This window comes from Hyperolius riggenbachi, chromosome 12, assembly GCF_040937935.1.
Source record: "Hyperolius riggenbachi isolate aHypRig1 chromosome 12, aHypRig1.pri, whole genome shotgun sequence".
Lineage (NCBI taxonomy): Eukaryota > Metazoa > Chordata > Amphibia > Anura > Hyperoliidae > Hyperolius > Hyperolius riggenbachi.
The window spans coordinates 225719132-225745993 of NC_090657.1; the positions used below are offsets into that span (position 1 = coordinate 225719132).

A 26862-nucleotide genomic window follows, 5' to 3' on the forward strand; every position below is an offset into this window, starting at 1 on the left:
TCTATCTAACTCTCCTCTCCTGATATACTCTGTGCTGCTGGAGGACTCTGCTCCTTCCTCTATCTAACATAGCAAAGAAATGAACAGCGCTACTTAAAAACAGATGAGTGCTTACCTGCAAAAAAGTGCACACCCCACTCATGGGATTTAAATACACAATGAGCATACACATGACCTGTCTACCACTTGGAGGATGTTAGTTTCCGCTAACAATTTGCAATTTGTTAGGTACTTGTCCCTCCCACTGTCGAAGAAGTCTTTCCTCCCGTGGAGGAGGGACAAGTACCTAACAAATTGCAAATTTCTTTGCTATGTTTGATTGATTTATTTCTGGTCAGCTGCTCCCACTTAATAGTTTTCCTTTGGCGTATATGCAGAGCCTCTGTTTGGGTTCAAGGTGCATTTGCAGTTTCTGGGGGGGCTCAGCGCATCTCTGAGCTGAGGCCATTCAGAGGCGGCCTGGTGATGCGCTGATCCCACTTTTTTTGCGTCCTTCCTCTATCTAACTCTCCTCTCCTGATATACTCTGTGCTGCTGGAGGACTCTGCTCCTTCCTCTATCTAACTCTCCTCTCCTGATATACTCTGTGCTGCTGGAGAACTCTGCTCCTTCCTCTATCTAACTCTCCTCTCCTGATATACTCTGTGCTGCTGGAGGACTCTGCTCCTTCCTCTAACTCCCCTCTCCTGATATACTCTGTGCTGCTGGAGGACTCTGCTCCTTCCTCTATCTAACTCTCCTCTCCTGATATACTCTGTGCTGCTGGAGAACTCTGCTCCTTCCTCTATCTAACTCTCCTCTCCTGATATACTCTGTGCTGCTGGAGGACTCTGCTCCTTTCTCTATCTAACTCTCCTCTTCTGATATACTCTGTGCTGCTGGAGGACTCTGCTCCTTTCTCTATCTAACTCTCCTCTTCTGATATACTCTGTGCTGCTGGAGGACTCTGCTCCTTCCTCTAATTCTCCTCTCCTGATATACTCTGTGCTGCTGGAGGACTCTGCTCCTTCCTCTAACTCCCCTCTCCTGATACACTCTGTGCTGCTGGAGGTCTCTGCTCCTTCCTCTATCTAACTCTCCTCTTCTGATATACTCTGTGCTGCTGGAGGACACTGCTCCTTCCTCTAATTCTCCTCTCCTGATATACTCTGTGCTGCTGGAGGACTCTGCTCCTTCCTCTATCTAACTCTCCTCTCCTGAAATACTCTGTGCTGCAGGAGGACTCTGCTCCTTCCTCTAACTCCCCTCTCCTGATACACTCTGTGCTGCTGGAGGTCTCTGCTCCTTCCTCTATCTAACTCTCCTCTCCTGAAATACTCTGTGCTGCTGGAGGACTCTGATCCTCCTCTATCTAACTCTCCTCTCCTGATATACTCTGTGCTGCTGGAGGACTCTGCTCCTTCCTCTATCTAACTCTCCCTTCCTGATATACGCTGTGCTGCTGGAGGACTCTGCTCCATCCTCTATCTAACTCTCCCTTCCTGATATACTCTGTGCTGCTGGAGGACTCTGATCCTCCTCTATCTAACTCTCCCTTCCTGATATACTATGTGCTGCTGGAGGACTCTGCTCCTTCCTCTATCTAACTCTCCTCTCCTGATATACTCCGTGCTGCTGGAGGACTCTGCTCCTCCCTCTATCTCAGTGTTTCTCAACATTTTATTGGTATGTACCCCTTTTAAAACCCTGTACTCACCAAGTACCCCCTGGCATAGTAAACATTATCACAAGTACCCCTTGACAAATATATATTTAATCGTAGTACATGATAACTGGTTCTAAACCATTTCCAAGCATTTACAATTGCTTTTAACTAGCTAAAATACTAATTTGGTGTTGTTAAAATAAGATTTATAATTTTCTAAAACTCTACATTTGTTATTCTTGGTTAAGTTTATCAAGCCTGAGTACCCCCTGGAACTATCAGAAGTACCCCCTGGGGTACGCGTACCACGTGTTGAGAACCTATGCTCTATCTAACTGTCCTCTCCTGATACACTATGTGCTGCTGGAGGACTCTGCTCCTCCCTCTAACTCTCCTCTCCTGATATACTCTGTGCTGCTGGAGGACTCTGCTCCTACCTCTATCTAACTTTCCTCTCCTGATATACTCTGTGCTGCTGGAGGTCTCTGCTCCTTCCTCTAACTCTCCTCTCCTGATACACTCTGTGCTGCTGGAGGACTCTGCTCCTTCCTCCATCTAACTCTCCTCTCCTGATATACTCTGTGCTGCTGGAGGACTCTGCTCCTTCCTCTAACTCTCCTCTCCTGATATACTTTGTACTGCTGGAGGACTCTGCTCCTTCCTCTAACTCTCCTCTCCTGATATACTCTGTGCTGCTGGAGGACTCTGCTCCTTCCTCTATCTAACTCTCCTCTCCTGATATACTCTGTGCTGCTGGAGGTCTCTGCTCCTTCCTCTAACTCTCCTCTCCTGATATACTCTGTGCTGCTGGAGGACTCTGCTCCTTCCTCTATCCAATTATCCTCTCCTACTATACTCTGTGCTACTGGAGGACTCTGCTCCTTCATCTATCTATCTCCCCTCTCCTGATATACTCTGTGCTGCTGGAAGACTCTGCTCCTCCCTCTAACTCTCCTCTCCTGATATACTCTGTGCTGCTGGAGGACTCTGCTCCTACCTCTATCTAACTCTCCTCTCCTGATATACTCTGTGCTGCTGGAGGTCTCTGCTCCTTCCTCTAACTCTCCTCTCCTGATACACTCTGTGCTGCTGGAGGACTCTGCTCCTTCCTCCATCTAACTCTCCTCTCCTGATATACTCTGTGCTGCTGGAGGACTCTGCTCCTTCCTCTAACTCTCCTCTCCTGAAATACTTTGTACTGCTGGAGGACTCTGCTCCTTCCTCTAACTCTCCTCTCCTGATATACTCTGTGCTGTTGGAGGACTCTGCTCCTTCCTCTATCTAACTCTCCTCTCCTGATATACTCTGTGCTGCTGGAGGTCTCTGCTCCTTCCTCTAACTCTCCTCTCCTGATATACTCTGTGCTGCTGGAGGACTCTGCTCCTTCCTCTATCTAACCCTCCTCTCCTGATATACTCTGTGCTGCTGGAGGACTCTGCTCCTTCCTCTATCTAACTCTCCTCTCCTGATATACTCCGTGCTGCTGGAGGACTCTGCTCCTCCCTCTATCTAACTGTCCTCTCCTGATACACTATGTGCTGCTGGAGGACTCTGATCCTCCTCTATCTAACTCTCCTCTCCCGATATACTCTGTGCTGCTGGAGGTCTCTGCTCCTTCCTCTAACTCCCCTCTCCTGATACACTCTGTGCTGCTGGAGGTCTCTGCTCCTTCCTCTATCTAACTCTCCTCTCCTGAAATACTCTGTGCTGCTGGAGGACTCTGATCCTCCTCTATCTAACTCTCCTCTCCTGATATACTCTGTGCTGCTGGAGGACTCTGCTCCTTCCTCTATCTAACTCTCCCTTCCTGATATACGCTGTGCTGCTGGAGGACTCTGCTCCATCCTCTATCTAACTCTCCCTTCCTGATATACTCTGTGCTGCTGGAGGACTCTGCTCCTTCCTCTATCTAACCCTCCTCTCCTGATATACTCCGTGGTGCTGGAGGACTCTGCTCCTCCCTCTATCTAACTCTCCTCTCCTGATATACTCCGTGCTGCTGGAGGACTCTGCTCCTCCCTCTATCTAACTGTCCTCTCCTGATACACTATGTGCTGCTGGAGGACTCTGCTCCTCCCTCTATCTAACTGTCCTCTCCTGATACACTATGTGCTGCTGGAGGACTCTGCTCCTTCCTCTATCTAACCCTCCTCTACTGATGTACTCTGTGCTGCTGGAGGACTCTGCTCCTTCCTCTAACTCTCCTCTCCTGATATACTCCGTGCTGCTGGAGGACTCTGCTCCTTCCTCTATCTAACTCTCCTCTCCTGATATACTCTGTGCTGCTGGAGGACTCTGCTCCTTCCTCTATCTAACCCTCCTCTCCTGATATACTCTGTGCTGCTGGATGACTCTGCTCCATCCTCTGACCCTCCTCTCCTGATATACTCTGTGCTGCTGGAGGACTCTGCTCCATCCTCTGACCCTCCTCTCCTGATATACTCTGTGCTGCTGGAGGACTCTGCTCCTTCCTCTAACTCTCCTCTCCTGATAGACTCTGTGCTGCTGGAGGACTCTGCTCCTTCCTGTAACTCTCTCCTCTCCTGATATACTCTGTGCTGCTGGAGGACTCTGCTTCTTCCTCTAACCCTCCTCTCCTGATATACTCTGTGCTGCTGGAGGACTCTGCTCCTTCCTCTATCTAACCCTCCTCTCCTGATATACTCTGTGCTGCTGGAGGACTCTGCTCCTTCCTCTATCTAACCCTCCTCTCCTGATATACTCTGTGCTGCTGGAGGACTCTGCTCCTTCCTCTATCTAACCCTCCTCTCCTGATATACTCTGTGCTGCTGCAGGACTCTGCTCCTTTCTCTAACCCTCCTCTCCTGATATACTCTGTGCTGCTGGAGGACTCTGCTCCTTCCTCTAGCTCTCCTCTCCTGATATACTCTGTGCTGCTGGAGGACTCTGCTCCTTCCTCTAACTCTCCTCTCCTGATATACTCTGTGCAGCTGGAGGACTCTGCTCCTTCCTCTATCTAACCCTCCTCTCCTGATATACTCTGTGCTGCTGCAGGACTCTGCTCCTTTCTCTAACCCTCCTCTCCTGATATACTCCGTGCTGCTGGAGGACTCTGCTCCTTCCTCTATCTAACCCTCCTCTCCTGATATACTCTGTGCTGCTGGAGGACTCTGCTCCTTCCTCTATCTAACCCTCCTCTCCTGATATACTCTGTGCTGCTGGAGGACTCTGCTCCTTCCTCTATCTAACCCTCCTCTCCTGATATACTCTGTGCTGCTGCAGGACTCTGCTCCTTTCTCTAACCCTCCTCTCCTGATATACTCCGTGCTGCTGGAGGACTCTGCTCCTTCCTCTAACTCTCCTCTCCTGATATACTCTGTGCTGCTGGAGGACTCTGCTCCTTCCTCTAACTCTCCTCTCCTGATATACTCTGTGCAGCTGGAGGACTCTGCTCCTTCCTCTATCTAACCCTCCTCTCCTGATATACTCTGTGCTGCTGCAGGACTCTGCTCCTTTCTCTAACCCTCCTCTCCTGATATACTCCGTGCTGCTGGAGGACTCTGCTCCTTCCTCTAACCCTCCTCTCCTGATATACTCTGTGCTGCTGGAGGACTCTGCTCCTTCCTCTATCTAACCCTCCTCTCCTGATATACTCTGTGCTGCTGCAGGACTCTGCTCCTTTCTCTAACCCTCCTCTCCTGATATACTCTGTGCTGCTGGAGAACTCTGCTCCTTCCTCTATCTAACCCTCCTCTCCTGATACACTCTGTGCTGCTGGAGGACTCTGCTCCATCCTCTGACTCTCCTCTCCTGATACACTCTGTGCTGCTGGAGGACTCTGCTCCTTCCTCTAACCCTCCTCTCCTGATATACTCTGTGCTGCTGGAGGACTCTGCTCCTTCCTGTAACTCTCCTCTCCTGATATACTCTGTGCTGCTGGAGGACTCTGCTCCTTCCTCTAACTCTCCTCTCCTGATATACTCTGTGCTGCTGGAGGACTCTGCTCCTTCCTCTATCTAACCCTCCTCTCCTGATATACTCTGTGCTGCTGGAGGACTCTGCTCCTTCCTCTAACTCTCCTCTCCTGATATACTCTGTACTGCTGGAGGACTCTGCTCCTTCCTCTAACCCTCCTCTCCTGATATACTCTGTGCTGCTGGAGAACTCTGCTCCTTCCTCTATCTAACCCTCCTCTCCTGATACACTCTGTGCTGCTGGAGGACTCTGCTCCATCCTCTGACTCTCCTCTCCTGATACACTCTGTGCTGCTGGAGGACTCTGCTCCTTCCTCTATCTAACCCTCCTCTCCTGATATACTCTGTGCTGCTGGAGGACTCTGCTCCTTCCTCTAACTCTCCTCTCCTGATATACTCTGTACTGCTGGAGGACTCTGCTCCTTCCTCTAACCCTCCTCTCCTGATATACTCTGTGCTGCTGGAGAACTCTGCTCCTTCCTCTATCTAACCCTCCTCTCCTGATACACTCTGTGCTGCTGGAGGACTCTGCTCCATCCTCTGACTCTCCTCTCCTGATACACTCTGTGCTGCTGGAGGACTCTGCTCCTTCCTCTATCTAACCCTCCTCTCCTGATATACTCTGTGCTGCTGGAGGACTCTGCTCCTTCCTCTAACTCTCCTCTCCTGATATACTCTGTACTGCTGGAGGACTCTGCTCCTTCCTCTAACCCTCCTCTCCTGATATACTCTGTGCTGCTGGAGAACTCTGCTCCTTCCTCTATCTAACCCTCCTCTCCTGATACACTCTGTGCTGCTGGAGGACTCTGCTCCTTCCTCTGACTCTCCTCTCCTGATACACTCTGTGCTGCTGGAGGACTCTGCTCCATCCTCTGACTCTCCTCTCCTGATATACTCTGTGCTGCTGGAGGACTCTGCTCCTTCCTCTATCTAACTCTCCTCTCCTGATATACTCCGTGCTGCTGGAGGACTCTGCTCCTCCCTCTATCTAACTGTCCTCTCCTGATACACTATGTGCTGCTGGAGGTCTCTGCTCCTTCCTCTAACTCCCCTCTCCTGATACACTCTGTGCTGCTGGAGGTCTCTGCTCCTTCCTCTATCTAACTCTCCTCTCCTGAAATACTCTGTGCTGCTGGAGGACTCTGATCCTCCTCTATCTAACTCTCCTCTCCTGATATACTCTGTGCTGCTGGAGGACTCTGCTCCTTCCTCTAACTCTCCTCTCCTGATATACTCTGTGCTGCTGGAGGACTCTGCTCCTTCCTATATCTAACCCTCCTCTCCTGATATACTCTGTGCTGTTGGAGGACTCTGCTCCCTCCTCTATCTAACTCTCCTCTCCTGATATACTCTGTGCTGCTGGAGGACTCTGCTCCTTCCTCTATCTAACTCTCCTCTCCTGATATACTCCGTGCTGCTGGAGGACTCTGCTCCTCCCTCTATCTAACTGTCCTCTCCTGATACACTATGTGCTGCTGGAGGTCTCTGCTCCTTCCTCTAACTCCCCTCTCCTGATACACTCTGTGCTGCTGGAGGTCTCTGCTCCTTCCTCTATCTAACTCTCCTCTCCTGAAATACTCTGTGCTGCTGGAGGACTCTGATCCTCCTCTATCCAACTCTCCTCTCCTGATATACTCTGTGCTGCTGGAGGACTCTGCTCCTTCCTCTATCTAACTCTCCCTTCCTGATATACGCTGTGCTGCTGGAGGACTCTGCTCCATCCTCTATCTAACCCTCCTCTCCTGGTATACTCTGTGCTGCTGGAGGACTCTGCTCCTCCCTCTAACTCTCCTCTCCTGATATACTCTGTGCTGCTGGAGGACTCTGCTCCTCCCTCTAACACTCCTCTCCTGACAAACTCTGTGCTGCTGGAGGACTCTGCTCCTCCCTCTAACTCTTCTCTCCTGATATACTCTGTGCTGCTGGAGGACTCTGCTCCTCCCTCTAACACTCCTCTCCTGATATACTCCGTGCTGCTGGAGGACTCTGCTCCTCCCTCTATCTAACTGTCCTCTCCTGATACACTATGTGCTGCTGGAGGTCTCTGCTCCTTCCTCTAACTCCCCTCTCCTGATACACTCTGTGCTGCTGGAGGTCTCTGCTCCTTCCTCTATCTAACTCTCCTCTCCTGAAATACTCTGTGCTGCTGGAGGACTCTGATCCTCCTCTATCTAACTCTCCTCTCCTGATATACTCTGTGCTGCTGGAGGACTCTGCTCCTTCCTCTATCTAACTCTCCCTTCCTGATATACGCTGTGCTGCTGGAGGACTCTGCTCCATCCTCTATCTAACCCTCCTCTCCTGGTATACTCTGTGCTGCTGGAGGACTCTGCTCCTCCCTCTAACTCTCCTCTCCTGATATACTCTGTGCTGCTGGAGAACTCTGCTCCTTCCTCTATCTAACCCTCCTCTCCTGATACACTCTGTGCTGCTGGAGGACTCTGCTCCTTCCTCTGACTCTCCTCTCCTGATACACTCTGTGCTGCTGGAGGACTCTGCTCCATCCTCTGACTCTCCTCTCCTGATATACTCTGTGCTGCTGGAGGACTCTGCTCCTTCCTCTATCTAACTCTCCTCTCCTGATATACTCCGTGCTGCTGGAGGACTCTGCTCCTCCCTCTATCTAACTGTCCTCTCCTGATACACTATGTGCTGCTGGAGGTCTCTGCTCCTTCCTCTAACTCCCCTCTCCTGATACACTCTGTGCTGCTGGAGGTCTCTGCTCCTTCCTCTATCTAACTCTCCTCTCCTGAAATACTCTGTGCTGCTGGAGGACTCTGATCCTCCTCTATCTAACTCTCCTCTCCTGATATACTCTGTGCTGCTGGAGGACTCTGCTCCTTCCTCTAACTCTCCTCTCCTGATATACTCTGTGCTGCTGGAGGACTCTGCTCCTTCCTATATCTAACCCTCCTCTCCTGATATACTCTGTGCTGCTGGAGGACTCTGCTCCCTCCTCTATCTAACTCTCCTCTCCTGATATACTCTGTGCTGCTGGAGGACTCTGCTCCTTCCTCTATCTAACTCTCCTCTCCTGATATACTCCGTGCTGCTGGAGGACTCTGCTCCTCCCTCTATCTAACTGTCCTCTCCTGATACACTATGTGCTGCTGGAGGTCTCTGCTCCTTCCTCTAACTCCCCTCTCCTGATACACTCTGTGCTGCTGGAGGTCTCTGCTCCTTCCTCTATCTAACTCTCCTCTCCTGAAATACTCTGTGCTGCTGGAGGACTCTGATCCTCCTCTATCTAACTCTCCTCTCCTGATATACTCTGTGCTGCTGGAGGACTCTGCTCCTTCCTATATCTAACCCTCCTCTCCTGATATACTCTGTGCTGTTGGAGGACTCTGCTCCCTCCTCTATCTAACTCTCCTCTCCTGATATACTCTGTGCTGCTGGAGGACTCTGCTCCTTCCTCTATCTAACTCTCCTCTCCTGATATACTCCGTGCTGCTGGAGGACTCTGCTCCTCCCTCTATCTAACTGTCCTCTCCTGATACACTATGTGCTGCTGGAGGTCTCTGCTCCTTCCTCTAACTCCCCTCTCCTGATACACTCTGTGCTGCTGGAGGTCTCTGCTCCTTCCTCTATCTAACTCTCCTCTCCTGAAATACTCTGTGCTGCTGGAGGACTCTGATCCTCCTCTATCTAACTCTCCTCTCCTGATATACTCTGTGCTGCTGGAGGACTCTGCTCCTTCCTCTAACTCTCCTCTCCTGATATACTCTGTGCTGCTGGAGGACTCTGCTCCTTCCTATATCTAACCCTCCTCTCCTGATATACTCTGTGCTGCTGGAGGACTCTGCTCCCTCCTCTATCTAACTCTCCTCTCCTGATATACTCTGTGCTGCTGGAGGACTCTGCTCCTTCCTCTATCTAACTCTCCTCTCCTGATATACTCCGTGCTGCTGGAGGACTCTGCTCCTCCCTCTATCTAACTGTCCTCTCCTGATACACTATGTGCTGCTGGAGGTCTCTGCTCCTTCCTCTAACTCCCCTCTCCTGATACACTCTGTGCTGCTGGAGGTCTCTGCTCCTTCCTCTATCTAACTCTCCTCTCCTGAAATACTCTGTGCTGCTGGAGGACTCTGATCCTCCTCTATCTAACTCTCCTCTCCTGATATACTCTGTGCTGCTGGAGGACTCTGCTCCTTCCTATATCTAACCCTCCTCTCCTGATATACTCTGTGCTGTTGGAGGACTCTGCTCCCTCCTCTATCTAACTCTCCTCTCCTGATATACTCTGTGCTGCTGGAGGACTCTGCTCCTTCCTCTATCTAACTCTCCTCTCCTGATATACTCCGTGCTGCTGGAGGACTCTGCTCCTCCCTCTATCTAACTGTCCTCTCCTGATACACTATGTGCTGCTGGAGGTCTCTGCTCCTTCCTCTAACTCCCCTCTCCTGATACACTCTGTGCTGCTGGAGGTCTCTGCTCCTTCCTCTATCTAACTCTCCTCTCCTGAAATACTCTGTGCTGCTGGAGGACTCTGATCCTCCTCTATCTAACTCTCCTCTCCTGATATACTCTGTGCTGCTGGAGGACTCTGCTCCTTCCTCTATCTAACTCTCCCTTCCTGATATACGCTGTGCTGCTGGAGGACTCTGCTCCATCCTCTATCTAACCCTCCTCTCCTGGTATACTCTGTGCTGCTGGAGGACTCTGCTCCTCCCTCTAACTCTCCTCTCCTGATATACTCTGTGCTGCTGGAGGACTCTGCTCCTCCCTCTAACACTCCTCTCCTGACATACTCTGTGCTGCTGGAGGACTCTGCTCCTCCCTCTAACTCTCCTCTCCTGATATACTCTGTGCTGCTGGAGGACTCTGCTCCTCCCTCTAACACTCCTCTCCTGACATACTCTGTGCTGCTGGAGGACTCTGCTCCTCCCTCTAACTCTCCTCTCCTGATATACTCTGTGCTGCTGGAGGACTCTGCTCCTTCCTCTATCTCACTCTCCCTTCCTGATATACGCTGTGCTGCTGGAGGACTCTGCTCCATCCTCTATCTAACCCTCCTCTCCTGGTATACTCTGTGCTGCTGGAGGACTCTGCTCCTCCCTCTAACTCTCCTCTCCTGATATACTCTGTGCTGCTGGAGGACTCTGCTCCTCCCTCTAACACTCCTCTCCTGACATACTCTGTGCTGCTGGAGGACTCTGCTCCTCCCTCTAACTCTCCTCTCCTGATATACTCTGTGCTGCTGGAGGACTCTGCTCCTCCCTCTAACACTCCTCTCCTGATATACTCCGTGCTGCTGGAGGACTCTGCTCCTCCCTCTATCTAACTGTCCTCTCCTGATACACTATGTGCTGCTGGAGGTCTCTGCTCCTTCCTCTAACTCCCCTCTCCTGATACACTCTGTGCTGCTGGAGGTCTCTGCTCCTTCCTCTATCTAACTCTCCTCTCCTGATATACTCTGTGCTGCTGGAGGACTCTGATCCTCCTCTATCTAACTCTCCTCTCCTGATATACTCTGTGCTGCTGGAGGACTCTGCTCCTTCCTCTATCTAACTCTCCCTTCCTGATATACGCTGTGCTGCTGGAGGACTCTGCTCCATCCTCTATCTAACCCTCCTCTCCTGGTATACTCTGTGCTGCTGGAGGACTCTGCTCCTCCCTCTAACTCTCCTCTCCTGATATACTCTGTGCTGCTGGAGGACTCTGCTCCTCCCTCTAACACTCCTCTCCTGACATACTCTGTGCTGCTGGAGGACTCTGCTCCATCCTCTATCTAACCCTCCTCTCCTGGTATACTCTGTGCTGCTGGAGGACTCTGCTCCTCCCTCTAACTCTCCTCTCCTGATATACTCTGTGCTGCTGGAGGACTCTGCTCCTCCCTCTAACACTCCTCTCCTGACATACTCTGTGCTGCTGAAGGACTCTGCTCCATCCTCTATCTAACCCTCCTCTCCTGGTATACTCTGTGCTGCTGGAGGACTCTGCTCCTCCCTCTAACTCTCCTCTCCTGATATACTCTGTGCTGCTGGAGGACTCTGCTCCTTCCTCTAACTCTCCTCTCCTGATATACTCTGTGCTGCTGGAGGACTCTGCTCCTTCCTCTAACTCTCCTCTCCTGATATACTCTGTGCAGCTGGAGGACTCTGCTCCTTCCTCTAACTCTCCTCTCCTGATATACTCTGTGCTGCTGGAGGACTCTGCTCCTTCCTCTATCCAACCCTCCTCTCCTGATATACTCTGTGCTGCTGGAGGACTCTGCTCCATCCTCTGACTCTCCTCTCCTGATATACTCTGTGCTGCTGCACTCTTCTGGTAATACAAGGCTCTCTCTCTGGCGAGAATGTAGTGTTACAGATAAGCTTTGTGTTGTATACAGAACATCTCCCTATATATAGATCTGGTTGGTGGAATTTGCCCCAGGAGGGGATATGGCCGCTATCTCTCTGTGTTATCGCTATATGGTTATCGGTCGGGAAAGGATACAAAGAAAGGATGAATTTTCGGACAGATTAAATATTTAAAGATCTGCTTGTGGTTTGGAATTTGGGGTTTGATGAAGTTCTGCAGATTGTTTGCTCAGAATAATGCCAAGTGTTTAAATATTTGCAGACTGTTGTTATCAGTCAGTTCTGTGACCTTTCTGCAAAAACAATGACGTATTGCAGCAATTTCACACTTCTGACTAATTTTCTGTTATAGCAAAAGCTGGGCACTTCTTCTACAAACGTCTGACTTTCTATACCTTCTGCTATGGAACCGGCAAGAGGGACTGTCTGTGACTGCCACAGACAACCCGTACAGACCACCGCCAGGACACATAGAGGAGAACAGATAACCAGTACAGACCAGAGCAGAGCCAGGACACATAGAGGAGAACAGATAACCAGTACAGTCCAGGACACATAGTGGAGAACAGATAACCAGTACAGACTGGGACCAGGACACATAGAGGAGAACAGATAACCAGTATAGACCAGAGCAGAGCCAGGACACATAGAGGAGAACAGATAACCAGTATAGACCAGAGCAGAGCCAGGACACATAGAGGAGAACAGATAACCAGTACAGACCAGAGCAGAGCCAGGACACATAGAGGAGAACAGATAACCAGTACAGACCAGAGCAGAGCCAGGACACATAGAGGAGAACAGATAACCAGTACAGACTGGGACCAGGACACATAGAGGAGAACAGATAACCAGTACAGACCAGAGCAGAGCCAGGACACATAGAGGAGAACAGGTAACCAGTACAGACCAGGGCCAGGACACATAGTGGAGAGCCGATAACCAGCACAGGCCAGGGCACATAGTGGAGAGCCGATAACCAGCACAGGCCAGGGCACATAGTGGAGAGCCGATAACCAGTACAGACCAGAGCAGAGCCAGGACACATAGAGGAGAACAGATAACCAGTACAGACCAGAGCAGAGCCAGGACACATAGAGGAGAACAGATAACCAGTATAGACCAGAGCAGAGCCAGGACACATAGAGGAGAACAGATAACCAGTATAGACCAGAGCAGAGCCAGGACACATAGAGGAGAACAGATAACCAGTACAGACCAGAGCAGAGCCAGGACACATAGAGGAGAACAGATAACCAGTACAGACCAGAGCAGAGCCAGGACACATAGAGGAGAACAGATAACCAGTACAGACTGGGACCAGGACACATAGAGGAGAACAGATAACCAGTACAGACCAGAGCAGAGCCAGGACACATAGAGGAGAACAGGTAACCAGTACAGACCAGGGCCAGGACACATAGTGGAGAGCCGATAACCAGCACAGGCCAGGGCACATAGTGGAGAGCCGATAACCAGCACGGGCCAGGGCACATAGTGGAGAGCCGATAACCAGTACAGACCAGAGCAGAGCCAGGACACATAGAGGAGAACAGATAACTAGTACAGTCCAGGACACATAGTGGAGAACAGATAACCAGTACAGACTGGGACCAGGATACATAGTGGAGAACAGATAACCAGTACAGACTGGGGCCAGTACCCATAGTGGAGAACAGATAACCAGTACAGACCAGGGCCAGGGCACATAGTGGAGAACAGATAACCAGTACAGACCAGAGCCAGGACACATAGTGGAGAACAGATAACCAGCACAGGCCAGGGCACATAGTGGAGAACAGATAACCAGTACAGACCAGAGCCAGGGCACATAGTGGAGAACAGATAACCAGTACAGACTAGGGCCAGGACACCTAGTGGAGAACAGATAACCAGCACAGACCAGGGCCAGGACACCTAGTGGAGAACAGATAACCAGCACAGACCAGGGCCAGGACACCTAGTGGAGAACAGATAACCAGTACAGACTAGGGCCAGGACAAATAGTGGAGAACAGATAACCAGTACAGACTAGGGTCAGGACACATAGTGGAGAACAGATAACCAGTACAGACTAGGGCCAGGACAAATAGTGGAGAACAGATAACCAGTACAGACTAGGGCCAGGACAAATAGTGGAGAACAGATAACCAGTACAGACTAGGGCCAGGACAAATAGTGGAGAACAGATAACCAGTACAGGCCAGGGCACATAGTGGAGAGCAGATAACCAGTACAGACTAGGGCCAGGACACATAGTAGAGAACAGATAACCAGTACAGACTAGGGTCAGGGCACATAGTGGAGAGCAGATAACCAGTACAGACCGGGGTCAGGGCACATAGTGGAGAGCAGATAACCAGTACAGACCTGGGCCAGGGCACATAGAGGAGAACACATAACCAGTAGACATGCCAAGTCCACCACCTTCAGTGACCTGGACATCTCACCCCTTCTCTGACCACCACCTGATCATGCTCATGTTGTCTGCATTCTCCTTCCACCTCCCTGCAGAGATCCCTTCCCATGTCCCTGCAGAGATCCCTTCCCATGTCCTGGCAGAGATGCTTCTCCTTCCCATGTACTGGCAGAGGTGCTTCTCCTTCCCTTTCCACATCCCTGCAGAGATCCCTTCCCTTCCCACATCCCGGCAGAGATCCCTTCCCTTCCCACATCCCGGCAGAGATTCCTTCCCTTCCCACATCCCGGCAGAGATTCCTTACCTTCCCACATCCCGGCAGAGATTCCTTCCCTTCCCACATCCCGGCAGAGATTCCTTCCCACATCCCGGCAGAGATTCCTTCTCTTTCCACATCCCTGCAGAGATCCCTTCCCACATCCCGGCAGAGATTCCTTCTCTTTTCACATCCCTGCAGAGATCCCTTCCCACATCCCTGCAGAGATCCCTTCCCAGACTCTGGCAAAGATCCCTTCCCATGTCCTGGCAGAGATCCCTTCCCACGTCCTGGCAGAGATCCCTCCCCACATCCTGGCAGAGATCCCTTCCCACGCCCTGGCAAAGATCCCTTCCCATGTCCCGGGAGAGATCCCTTCCCATGTCCTGGCAGAGATCCCTTCCCACGTCCCGGCAGAGATCCCTTCCCACATCCTGGCAGAGATCCCTCCCCACATCCTAGCAGAGATCCCTTCCCACTCCCTGGCAGAGATCCCTTCCCACGTCCCGGCAGAGATCCCTTCCCACATCCCGGTAGAGATCCCTTCCCACATCCTGGCAAAGATCCCTTCCCACATCCTGGGAGAGATCCCTTCCCACGTCCCGGCAGAGAACCCTTCCCACGTCCTGGCAAAGATCCCTTCCCTTCCCACATCCCGGGAGAGATCCCTTCCCATGTCCTGGCAGAGATGCTTCTCCTTCCCCATCCCTGCAGAGATCCCCTCGCTTCCCACATCCCTGCAGAGATCCCTTCTCTTCCCACATCCTGGCAGAGATCCCTTCCCATATCCTGGCAGAGATCCCTTCCCACATACCAGCAGAGATCCTTCCCGCATCCCAGCAAAGATCGTTCCCTTTCCCATGTCCCAGCAGAGATCCCTTCCCACGTCCCGACAGATATCCCTTCCCACGTCCTGGCAGAGATCTCTTCCCACATCCTTGCAGATATCCCTTCCCACGTCCTTGCAGAGATCCCTTCCCATATCCCAGTAGAGATAACTTCCCACGTCCTGGCAGAGAACCCTTCCCACATCCCAGCAAAGATCCCTTCCTTTCCCCCGTCTTGGCAGAGATACATTCCCACGTCCCGGCAGAGATGCTTCTCCTTCCAACATCCCGGCAAAGATCCCTTCTAAACGTCACGGCAGAGATCCCTTCCCATGTACCTGCAGAAATCCCTTCCAACATCCCAACAGAGATCCCTTCCCTTCCCACGTTCCTGTAGAGATCCCTTGCCTTCTCATGTATCTGCAGAGATCCCTTCCCTTGTCCCAGCAGATATCCCTTCCCACATCCTGTCAGAGATGCTTTTCCTTCCAATATACCTGGCAGATATCCCTTCCCTTCCCACATACCGGCAGAGATGATTTTCCTTCCCATGTCCCGGCAGAGATCCCTTCCCAGGTCCTGGCAGAGATCCCTTCCCAGGTCCTGGCAGAGAACCCTTCCCACATCCCGGCAGAGATCCTTCCCACGTACCCGCAGAGATCTCTTCCCACGTCCCGACAGATATCCCTTCCCACGTACTTACAGAGATTCTTTATCTTCCCATGTCCCGGCAATGTTGCTATGTTATCTGAAAGGATGGATGTGATGTGGAGGACTCCGGGGATGATGTGAAGGACCAGAGATGTTGCGCAGTTGCTGCATGTGGTGGAGATTCTCGGTCTGCACAGATAAGGGTATTTTATGATAACACTGATATGAGATGAGGTTTCCTGTTTTAGTCACTTGTGCTGTAAGAGGTTCTCTGTTTGTCCAGCTGTTTCCTCTTTCTCCATGGAAAACTCCAACAAAACCAGGTGCCATGACACTGGCCTCAGCCCTTGTGGTCCTCCTGCAGGTGATGGGTATGAAGACCAGAGATGATTGTGATGAACGTAGTGATAATCTCACTTACCAGAAATCACAGGTAAAATTTCACAATTATAATTATACTTAACTATATTACATTGGTACCCCTATACCCATTTCCCGTAGTGATGGGGGACAAGGGGTTACAGAGGCCCCGTCCACAACCTGGACCACGCAGGCTGGTATAGCTCAGGAGGTGGAGACTCACACGGACCAGGCTTCACATTCTGGCTGTACCAGCCTGCATGGGACACAAGGGGTTACTGAGGCCCTGCCCACATCCTGGACCATGCAGGCTGGTATAGCTCTGGAGGCAGAGACTCACACTTTACCAGCATGCATGGGGACAAGGGGTTACAGAGGCCCCGCCCACATCCTGGACCATGCAGGCTGGTATAGCTCAGGAGGTGGACACTCACACTGTACCAGCCTGCATGGGGACAAGGGGTTACAGAGGCCCCGCCCACATCCTGGACCATGCAGTCTGGTATAGCTCAGGAGGTGGACACTCACACTGTACCAGCCTGCATGGGGACAAGGGGTTACAGAGGCCCCGCCCACATCCTGGACCATGCAGGCTGGTATAGCTCAGGAGGTGGACACTCACACTGTACCAGCCTGCATGGGGACAAGGGGTTACAGAGGCCCCGCCCACATCCTGGACCATGCAGGTTGGTATAGCTCAGGAGGTGGACACTCACACTGTACCAGCCTGCATGGGGACAAGGGGTTACAGAGGCCCTGCCCACATCCTGGACCATGCAGGCTGGTATAGCTCAGGAGGTGGAACACTCACACTGTACCAGTCTGCATGGGGACAAGGGGTTACAGAGGCCCCGCCCACATCCTGGACCACGCAGGCTGGTATAGCTCAGGAGGTGGACACTCACACTGTACCAGCCTGCATGGGGACAAGGGGTTACTGAGACTCCGCCCACATCTTGGACCACACGGCTGGTATAGCTCAGGAGGCGGAGACCCACACGGACCGGGCTTCACATTCTGGCGGTACCAACCTGCTTGGGGGACAAGGAGTTCCTGAGGCCACGCCCACATCCTGGACCATGTGGGCTGGTATAGCTCAGGAGGTGGAGACTCTCCACTGTAGTGGCCCGCATGGGGACAAGGCCCGGGGAGGCCCGGGGAGACGGGAGCCCACACTTACCGTTCCCTTACAATGTATAAAATGTGTATACGGAACTCAGTATATAGTAAAGATACACTCACTCCTCACACCCCAGCATACAGTCACTCCTCACACTCAGATATACAGTCACTCCTCACACCCAGATATACAGTCACTCCTCACACTCAGATATGCAGTCACTCCTCACACCCAGATATACAGTCACTCCTCACACCCCAGCATACAGTCACTCCTCACACCCAGATATACAGTCACTCCTCACACCCAGATATACAGTCACTCCTCACACCCAGATATACAGTCACTCCTCACACCCCAGCATACAGTCACTCCTCACACCTGATGTACAGTCACTCCTCACACCCAGATATACAGTCACTCCTCACACCCAGATATACAGTCACTCACACCCAGATATATAGTCACTCACACCCAGATATACAGTCACTCCTCACACCCAGATATACAGTCACTCCTCACACTCAGATATGCAGTCATTCCTCACACCCAGATATACAGTCACTCCTCACACCCCAGCATACAGTCACTCCCCACACTCGGATATGCAGTCACTCCTCACACCCAGATATACAGTCACGCCTCACACCCGGATATACAGTCACTCCTCACACCCCAGCATACAGTCACTCCTCACACCCTAGCATACAGTCACTCCTCACACCCTGATGTACAGTCACTCCTCACACCCAGATATACAGTCACTCCTCACACCCAGATATACAGTCACTCCTCACACCCAGATATACAGTCACTCCTCACACTCAGATATGCAGTCACTCCTCACACACAGATATACAGTCACTCCTCACACCCAGATATACAGTCACTCCTCACACCCCAGCATACAGTCACTCCCCACACTCAGATATGCAGTCACTCCTCACACCCAGATATACAGTCACGCCTCACACCCGGATATACAGTCACTCCTCACACCTCGGAATACAGTCATTGAATGCGTGCTCCCGCATGTGCAGTACAGAGTGGCTGTCTCCCGGAGCTCCAGGAGTGTGTGAGAATGCATGCTCCCGCGTGTGCAGTACAGAGCGGCTGTCTCCAGGAGCTCCAGGAGTGTGTCAGAATGCATACTCCCACTTGTGCAGTACAGAGCGGCTGTCTCCAGGAGTGTGTCAGAATGCATGCTCCCACTTGTGCAGTACAGAGCGGCTGTCTCTGGGAGCTCCAGGAGTTTGTGAGAATGCGTGCTCCCGCATGTGCAGTACAGAGCGGCTGTCTCTGGGAGCTCTAGGAGTGTGTGAGAATGCGTGCTCCCGCATGCGCAGTACAGAGAAGCTGTCTCCAGGAACTCCAGGAGTGTGTGAGCATGCGTGCTCCCGCGTGTGCAGTACAGAGCGGCTGTCTCCGGGAGCTCAAGGAGTGTGTGAGAATGCATGCTCCTGCGTGCGCAGTACAGAGCAGCTGTCTCTGGGAGCTCCAGGAGTGTGTGAGAATGCGTGCTCCCGCATGCGCAATACAGAGCAGCTGTCTCTGGGAGCTCCAGGAGTGTGTGAGAATGCGTGCTCCCGCGTGTGCAGTACGGAGCGGCTGTCTCCAGGAGCTCCAGCAATGTGTTAGAATGCATGCGGCCATGTGTGCAGTACAGAGGGGCTGTCTCCAGTAGTGTGTCAGAATGCGTGCTCCCACGTGTGCAGTATGGAGAGGCTGGCTCCAGGAGTGTGTGAGAATGTGTGCTCCTGCATATGCGGGACGGAGCGGCTGTCTCCAAAAGCTCCAGGAGTGTGTGAGAATGCGTGCTCCCATGTGTGCAGTACAGAGCGGCTGTCTCCCGGAGCTCCAGGAGTGTGTGAGAATGCGTGCTCCCACGTGTGCAGTACAGAGCGGCTGTCTCCAGGAACTCCAGGAGTGTGTGAGAATGCGTGCTCCCACGTGTGCAGTGCGGAGCGGCTGTCTCCAGGAGTGTGTGAGAATGCGTGCTCCCGCGTGTGCAGTACAGAGCGGCTGTCTCCAGGAGCTCCAGGAATTGTGAGAATGCGTGCTCCCACTTGTGCAGTACAGAGCGGCTGTCTCTGGGAGCTCCAGGAGTTTGTGAGAATGTGTGCTCCCGTGTGCGCAGTACAGAGCGGCTGTCTCTGGGAGCTCCAGGAGTGTGTGAGAATGCGTGCTCCCGTGTGCGCAGTACAGAGCGGCTGTCTCTGGGAGCTCCATGAGTGTGTGAGAATGCGTGCTTCCACATGTGCAGTACAGAGTAGCTGTCTCCGGGAGCTCCAGGAATGTGTGAGAATGCCTTCTCCCGCGTGTGCAGTACAGAGTGGCTGTCTCCAGGAGTATGTGAGAATGCGTGCTCCCACATGCGTAGTACAGAGCGGCTGTCTTCAGGAGCTCCAGGAGTGTGTGAGAATGCGTGCTCCCACATGCGCAGTACAGAGCGGCTGTCTCTGGGAGCTCCAGGAGTGTGTGAGAATGTGTGCTCCCGCATGTGCAGTGCGAAACGGCTATCTCTGGGAGCTCCAGGAGCGTGTGAGAATGCGTGCTCCTGCGTGTGCAGTACAGAGCGGCTGTCTCCGGGAGCTCCAGGAGCGTGTGAGAATGTGTTCTCCCACGTGTGCAGTGCGGAGCGGCTGTCTCTGGGAGCTCCAGGAGTGTGTGAGAATGTGTGCTCCCACATGCGCAGTGCGGAGCGGCTGTCTCTGGGAGCTCCAGGAGTGTGTGAGAATGTGTGTGCAGTGCGGAGTGGCTATCTTCGGGAGCTCCAGGAGTATGTGAGAATGCGTGCTCCCGCGTGTGCAGTACAGACTGGCTATCTTCGGGAGCTACAGGAGTGTGTGAGCATGCGTGCTCCCGCGTGTGCAGTACGGAGCGGCTGTCTCTGGGAGCTCCAGGAGTTTGTAAGGATGCGTGCTCCTTCGTGTGCAGTACAGAGTGGCTGTCTTCAGGAGTTTGTGAGAATTCGTGCTCCCGCGTGTGCAGTACAGAGCGGCTGTCACTGGGAGCTCCAGGAGTTTGTAAGAATGCGTGCTCCCGCGTGTGCAGTGCGGAGCGGCTGTCTCCAGGAGCTTCAGGAGCGTGTGAGAATGCGTGCTCCCATGTGTGCAGTAAAGAGCGGCTGTCTCCAGGAACTCCAGGAGTGTGTGAGAATGCGTGCTCCCGCGTGTGCAGTACAGAGCGGCTGTCTCTGGGAGCTCCAGGATCGTGTGAGAATGCGTGCTCCTGCGTGTGCAGTACAGAGCGGCTGTCTCCGGGAGCTCCAGGAGTGGGTGAGAATGCGTGCTCCCACATGTGCAGTGCGGAGCGGCTGTCTCTGGGAGCTCCAGGAGTGTTTGAGAATGTGTGCTCCCACGTGTACAGAACGGAGTGGCTATCTTCGGGAGCTCCAGGAGTGTGTGAGCATGCGTGCTCCCACGTGTGCAGTACAGACTGGCTATCTTCGGGAGCTCCAGGAGTGTGTGAGCATGCGTGCTCCCGCGTGTGCAGTACAGAGCGGCTGTCTCTGGGAGCTCCAGGAGTTTGTAAGAATGCGTGCTCCTGCGTGTGCAGTACAGAGTGGCTGTCTTCAGGAGTTTGTGAGAATTCGTGCTCCCGCGTGTGCAGTACAGAGCGGCTGTCACTGGGAGCTCCAGGAGTTTGTGAGAATGCGTGCTCCCGCGTGTGCAGTGCGGAGCGGCTGTCTCCAGGAGCTCCAGGAGTGTGTCAGAATGCGTGCCCACACGTGTGCAGTATGGAGCGGCTGGCTCCAGGAGTGTGTGAGAATGCGTGCTCCCATGTGTGCAATACAGAGCGGCTGTCTCCAGGAACTCCAGGAGTGTGTGAGAATGTGTGCTCCCACGTGTGCAGTGCGGAGCGGCTGTCTCCAGGAGTGTGTGAGAATGCGTGCTTCTGTGTGTGCAGTACAGAGTGGCTGTCTCTGGGAGCCCCAGGAGTGTGTGAGAATGCGTGCTCCTGCCTGTGCAGTACAGAGCGGCTGTCTCCAGGAGCTCCAGGAATTGTGAGAATGCGTGCTCCCACTTGTGCAGTACAGAGCGGCTGTCTCTGGGAGCTCCAGGAGTTTGTGAGAATGCGTGCTCCCGTGTGCGCAGTACAGAGCGGCTGTCTCTGGGAGCTCCAGGAGTGTGTGAGAATGCGTGCTTCCGTGTGCGCAGTACAGAGCGGCTGTCTCTGGGAGCTCCAGGAGTGTGTGAGAATGCGTGCTCCCGTGTGCGCAGTACAGAGCGGCTGTCTCTGGGAGCTCCAGGAGTGTGTGAGAATGCGTGCTCCCGTGTGTGCAGTATAGAGCGGCTGTCTCCAGGAGTGTGTGAGAATGCGTGCTCCCACATGCGCAGTACAGAGCGGCTGTCTCCAGGAGTGTGTGAGAATGCGTGCTCCCACGTGTGCAGTACAGAGCGGCTGTCTCCGGGAGCTCCAGGAGTGTGTGAGAATGCGTGCTCCTGTGTGCGCAGTACAGAGCGGCTGTCTCTGGGAGCTCCAGGAGTGTGTGAGAATGTGTGCTCCCGCATGTGCAGTGCGGAGCAGCTATCTCCGGGAGCTCCAGGAGCGTGTAAGAATGCGTGCTCCCGCGTGTGCAGTACAGAGCGGCTGTCTCCGGGAGCTCCAGGATCGTATGAGAATGCGTGCTCCTGCGTGTGCAGTACAGAGCGGCTGTCTCCGGGAGCTCCAGGAGTGGGTGAGAATGCGTGCTCCCACGTGTGCAGTGCGGAGCGGCTGTCTCTGGGAGCTCCAGGAGTGTGTGAGAATGTGTGCTCCCGCGTGTACAGAACGGAGTGGCTATCTTCGGGAGCTCCAGGAGTGTGTGAGCATGCGTGCTCCCACGTGTGCAGTATGGAGCGGCTGTCTCTGGGAGCTCCAGGAGTTTGCAAGAATGCATGCTCCTGCGTGTGCAGTGCGGAGGGGCTATCTCTGGGAGCTCCAGGAGTGTGTGAGAATGCGTGCTCCCGCATGTGCAGTGCAGAGCGGCTGTCTCCGGGAGCTCCAGGAACGTGTGATAATGCGTGCTCCCGCGTGAGCAGTACGGAGCGGCTGTCTCTGGGAGCTCCAGGAGTTTGTGAGAATGCGTGCTCCTGCGTGTGCAGTACAGAGCGGCTGTCTTCAGGAGTTTTTGAGAATGCGTACTCCAGCATGTGCAGTACAAAGCGGCTGTCTCCAGGAGCTCCAGGAGTGTGTGAGAATGCGTGCTCCCGCGTGTGCGCAGTACAGAGCGGCTGTCTCCAGGAGCTCCAGGAGTGTGTGAGAATGCGTGCTCCCGCATGTGCAGTACAGAGCGTCTGTCTCCAGGAGCTCCAGGAGTTTGTGAGAATGCGTGCTCCCACATGTGCAGTGCGAAGCGGCTGTCTTCAGTAGCTCTCAGGGTCCCGAAGACTTCCAAAGCCTCCAGCAGGGGCAGAAGTGAGCAGATTCATCGGTCGGAGACGGCTGACGGGGAGCCAGCGCTGTAACGCGGGGACCGCAGGAGGAATGAGGGCTTTGCAGGACTCACAGCCTTCCCTCTCCTGTTTGTTGTTTTTATTTAGGCTTCAGATTCCCTTTAAGGAATTTTACACATAACAGAGTAAACTGCAAAAAAATAAATACCTAACTTCTGATAACTACTCTGGACACTGGGGGTCCTACATGACAGTCACTTGTGGTGGCCACACAGGGGGTCCTGCATCTGGAATGTGTTTCCCCCTCGCTGTGATGTCACAGGGCTGCCTCCAGGCGCACAGTCCCTGCCCTTCTGTATGATGCCAGTATGTTAATCCAGCAAGCAGTAACCAATAGCCAAGGAAAGCATTCCTCAACCATATCAGCTGTTTACATTCCATTCCAGAATACTTTCACATGAGACGCAGCAGCCTCCAATACTGTCCCCAACAGTAAGGATGCTCGTCAAATTCCGCGGAACGGAGATTTTCGCGATTCCGCGGTTGGAAATTGGCAATTCCGTTCCGTTGAGCCGGAACAGAAAAGCTATAGCGCTAATTGGAAATAATCGGAAATAGCGAAATTTCTATGCCAAATTCCATCGGAATTTAAACAGAAGCGTGTAAAAGCTGCATTAGCCTATCAGAAGGGATAGACCCATCACAGAAGCTTAAAACATGATGGTTTCTGCATTAAAAACGGAATTTCTGCACCAGTTAGAGTCTTAACCAAAACCAACCAATCCTACGTTAGCAACCAGCTCCTAGCTACCTATCATCAGCTATCCCACCCATTTTGTATATAAGAGAGCTGTGACAGCACGAAAGCTTGTGGGTTTCAGTCTGGTGTTGGAGAGAGGAGAGACAGACCCATATTAGTTGTTTCAACATAAAACAATAGTCTTTTTAAAGACTATAGAAACCAAAAGTCTATTTAAAGACTGTGTGAGAGAATTAGACTGAGTGTGAGCTATTAGCAGTAGTAGCTAGGTGTATTTGTGAGAGAGTGACAGTAGATTGTTAGTTTGAGTGATAGATTGCAGTGTAGTGTACTAGTAGTTGCTGTGTGGAGAGGGTAAGGCCTCGTTCACATTACAAACGCGGACGGGCACGCACGCGGAACGCAACAGGTACGAACGCACGCCATCCGTATGTTGTATGCGTTGCGTGGCTGATCCCATCACTGAAAAGTGAATGGGACAGCCACGCGTTTTGGCAAAAAATGCTTGCAGCATGCGTTCCCGGACCGCACAGGTCCGGAACGCATGCAGTGCGAACATCAGATAGTGCACTCTATGCACTGTCTGATGTCGTGCGTGTCGGCCACCTGCACGCGTTTCCAAAACGCGGCTGGAAAAGCGTGCAGTGTGAACGGGGCCTTAGACAGAGCCAGCCAGGCCGCAGGCTTAGTGTTTGACAGAGTGAGAGAGATAGGTGATTGATTAGTTGAGTGTAGTGCAAGTTTTTTTTGTTTTCTAACTTCATTTTTTCCCCCTTTATTTTGTTTTTGATTTATTTTCTTTATTTATTTTCTTTTGGTTCTGTCGCTCATACCCCTTCCCCAATAAAGTTTTTGGCCCCAAAGCAATGGAGCGAGAGCAGCAGCATTTTCCTGCCACTCCTAAAAGAAAATGGAGTGATGGTGGTGTTGGTGGATCACGTGAAGTACGTGATCAGGTTGAGGGTGGCAGCAGCAGCAGGAAGCGTTCCCCCCTGGTCAGAGATGTCTTCCCTCTGTTCGGACGCAGAAAAATTTTGACAGAGCAGCAGGCGAACAGAGTTGTTGACTATTTAGAAACCTCTACCCAGTCTGAGGAACTTGAAGCATGAGACATGGATGGATGAAAGCCATGACTGGATAGCTAATTTAAAAGGATACAATGTGTTTAGGAGGGATAGAACAGGGAAAAAAGGTGGAGGGGTTTGTCTCTTTGTTAAGAATTCTCTTACAGCTGTCCTCAACGATGAGATGGAGGAAGATTGCGAAGATGTGGAGTCCGTTTGGGTAAATATTCATGGTGGAAATAAAAGTTGCCAATTGCTTATTGGGGTATGCTACAGGCCACCTCTTATTAATGAAGCTGCAGAACTGCGATTACTACAGCAGATTGAAAAAGCTGCAGGTAAAAATGAGGTCATAATTATGGGCGACTTCAACTTTCCAGACATTGACTGGAGTATTGAGGCTACCCATTCTGGTAAAAGCAGCAGATTTCTGGCAGCACTACAGGACAATTACTTGACTCAAATGGTAACTGAACCAACTAGGGGGCATGCGTTACTGGATCTGATCATTTCTAATAGACCAGATAATGTATCAAATGTGCAGGTTCAAGAACATTTGGGAAATAGTGATCACAACATGATAACGTTTGATCTGGTGACTGATAGGCCACGGGGCAGCGGGACCACTAAAACTATGAATTTTAGAAAAGCAAAGTTCACTCAAATTAGGCAGGCACTAAGTTTGGTGAACTGGGATAATGTACTACAAGGGGAGGACACTGAAGGGAAATGGCAAGCTTTTAAACTTATACTCAATCAATACTGTAGTATGTATATCCCATATGGAAACAAAATGTCTACGAATAAAAAAAGGCCTCTATGGATGAATAGAAAGGTTAAAGATAAAATGAAGAGGAAAAAGAATGCCTATAAGGTCTTAAAACAGGAGGGGACCGAGGCTGCACTCAGCAATTATAAGGAGTGCAATAAAAATTGTAAAAAAGAAATTAGGCAGGCAAAGATTGAAGCTGAAAAACAAATCGCCAAGGATATCAAATCTAACCCAAAAAAGTTTTACAAGTACATTAACTCTAAAAAAAGAAAGGTTGACTGTATAGGACTCCTAAAGGATGAGGATGGGAACTCAATGGTGGATGACCAAGGTAAGGCAGAGTTATTAAATGCTTTCTTTGCTTCTGTCTTCACAAAAGAAACAGCACTGTTGCAAACTACAGAGGCAGAAGAGTCTCAATCTTCTAACTGTAATATTAAATACTTAACGCAGGAAGAAGTGAAGGCAAGACTAAATAAATTAAAAATAGACAAGGCACCTGGCCCGGATGGCATGCATCCTCGGGTCCTAAGGGAATTAAGTTCAGTTATAGATAAACCCCTTTATCTTATCTTTTGTGACTCTCTTGCAACTGGCAGAGTCCCAGTGGATTGGCGTACAGCCCACGTTTTCCCATTATTTAAGAAGGGCAAAAAATCTGATCCAGGAAATTATAGACCTGTAAGTTTAACATCAGTTGTATGCAAACTATTTGAGGGGTTACTAAGAGATACTATACATGACTTCATAGTAGAAAATAATCTTATTTCTCAGCATCAACATGGGTTTACTAAAGACAGGTCCTGTTTGACTAACATGCTCAGCTTTTATGAGGTAGTGAATGCTAATATGGATATTGGGAATGCTGTAGATGTGATATACTTGGACTTTGCAAAGGCCTTCGACACTGTTCCCCACAAAAGTCTGGTGCAAAAGTTGAGGATGCAAGGACTGGGGAAGAGTCTGTGTTCATGGATAGGGAACTGGCTAATGGACAGAAAACAAAGAGTTGTGGTCAATGGATCGTACTCAGAGTGGGAGACTGTTAGCAGTGGGGTCCCACAGGGGTCTGTTCTGGGTCCAGTGCTCTTCAATTTATTTATTAATGACCTAGTAGATGCAGTAGTGAGCAATGTTGTTATTTTTGCAGATGATACAAAATTGTGCAGAATCATCAACTCTCAGGAAGATAGTGTCATATTGCAACAGGATCTGGATAGGATGGCTATATGGGCACATACATGGCAGATGAAATTCAATGTTGACAAATGTAAGGTCATGCATTTTGGACGTACTAATGGTCTAGCACCATACAAAATAAATGGGATACAGTTGGGGACATCAAACTTGGAGAAGGACTTAGGAGTACT

At 51.6% G+C, this 26862-nt stretch overlaps 1 long non-coding RNA gene across 1 annotated transcript in view; it reads left to right on the top strand.

Moving 5' to 3' along the window:
• LOC137540751 (uncharacterized) overlaps positions 1-26862 on the top strand; it is a 194251-nt gene that overhangs the window by 92264 nt on the left and 75125 nt on the right. The gene's annotated exons all lie outside the window — the stretch shown is intronic.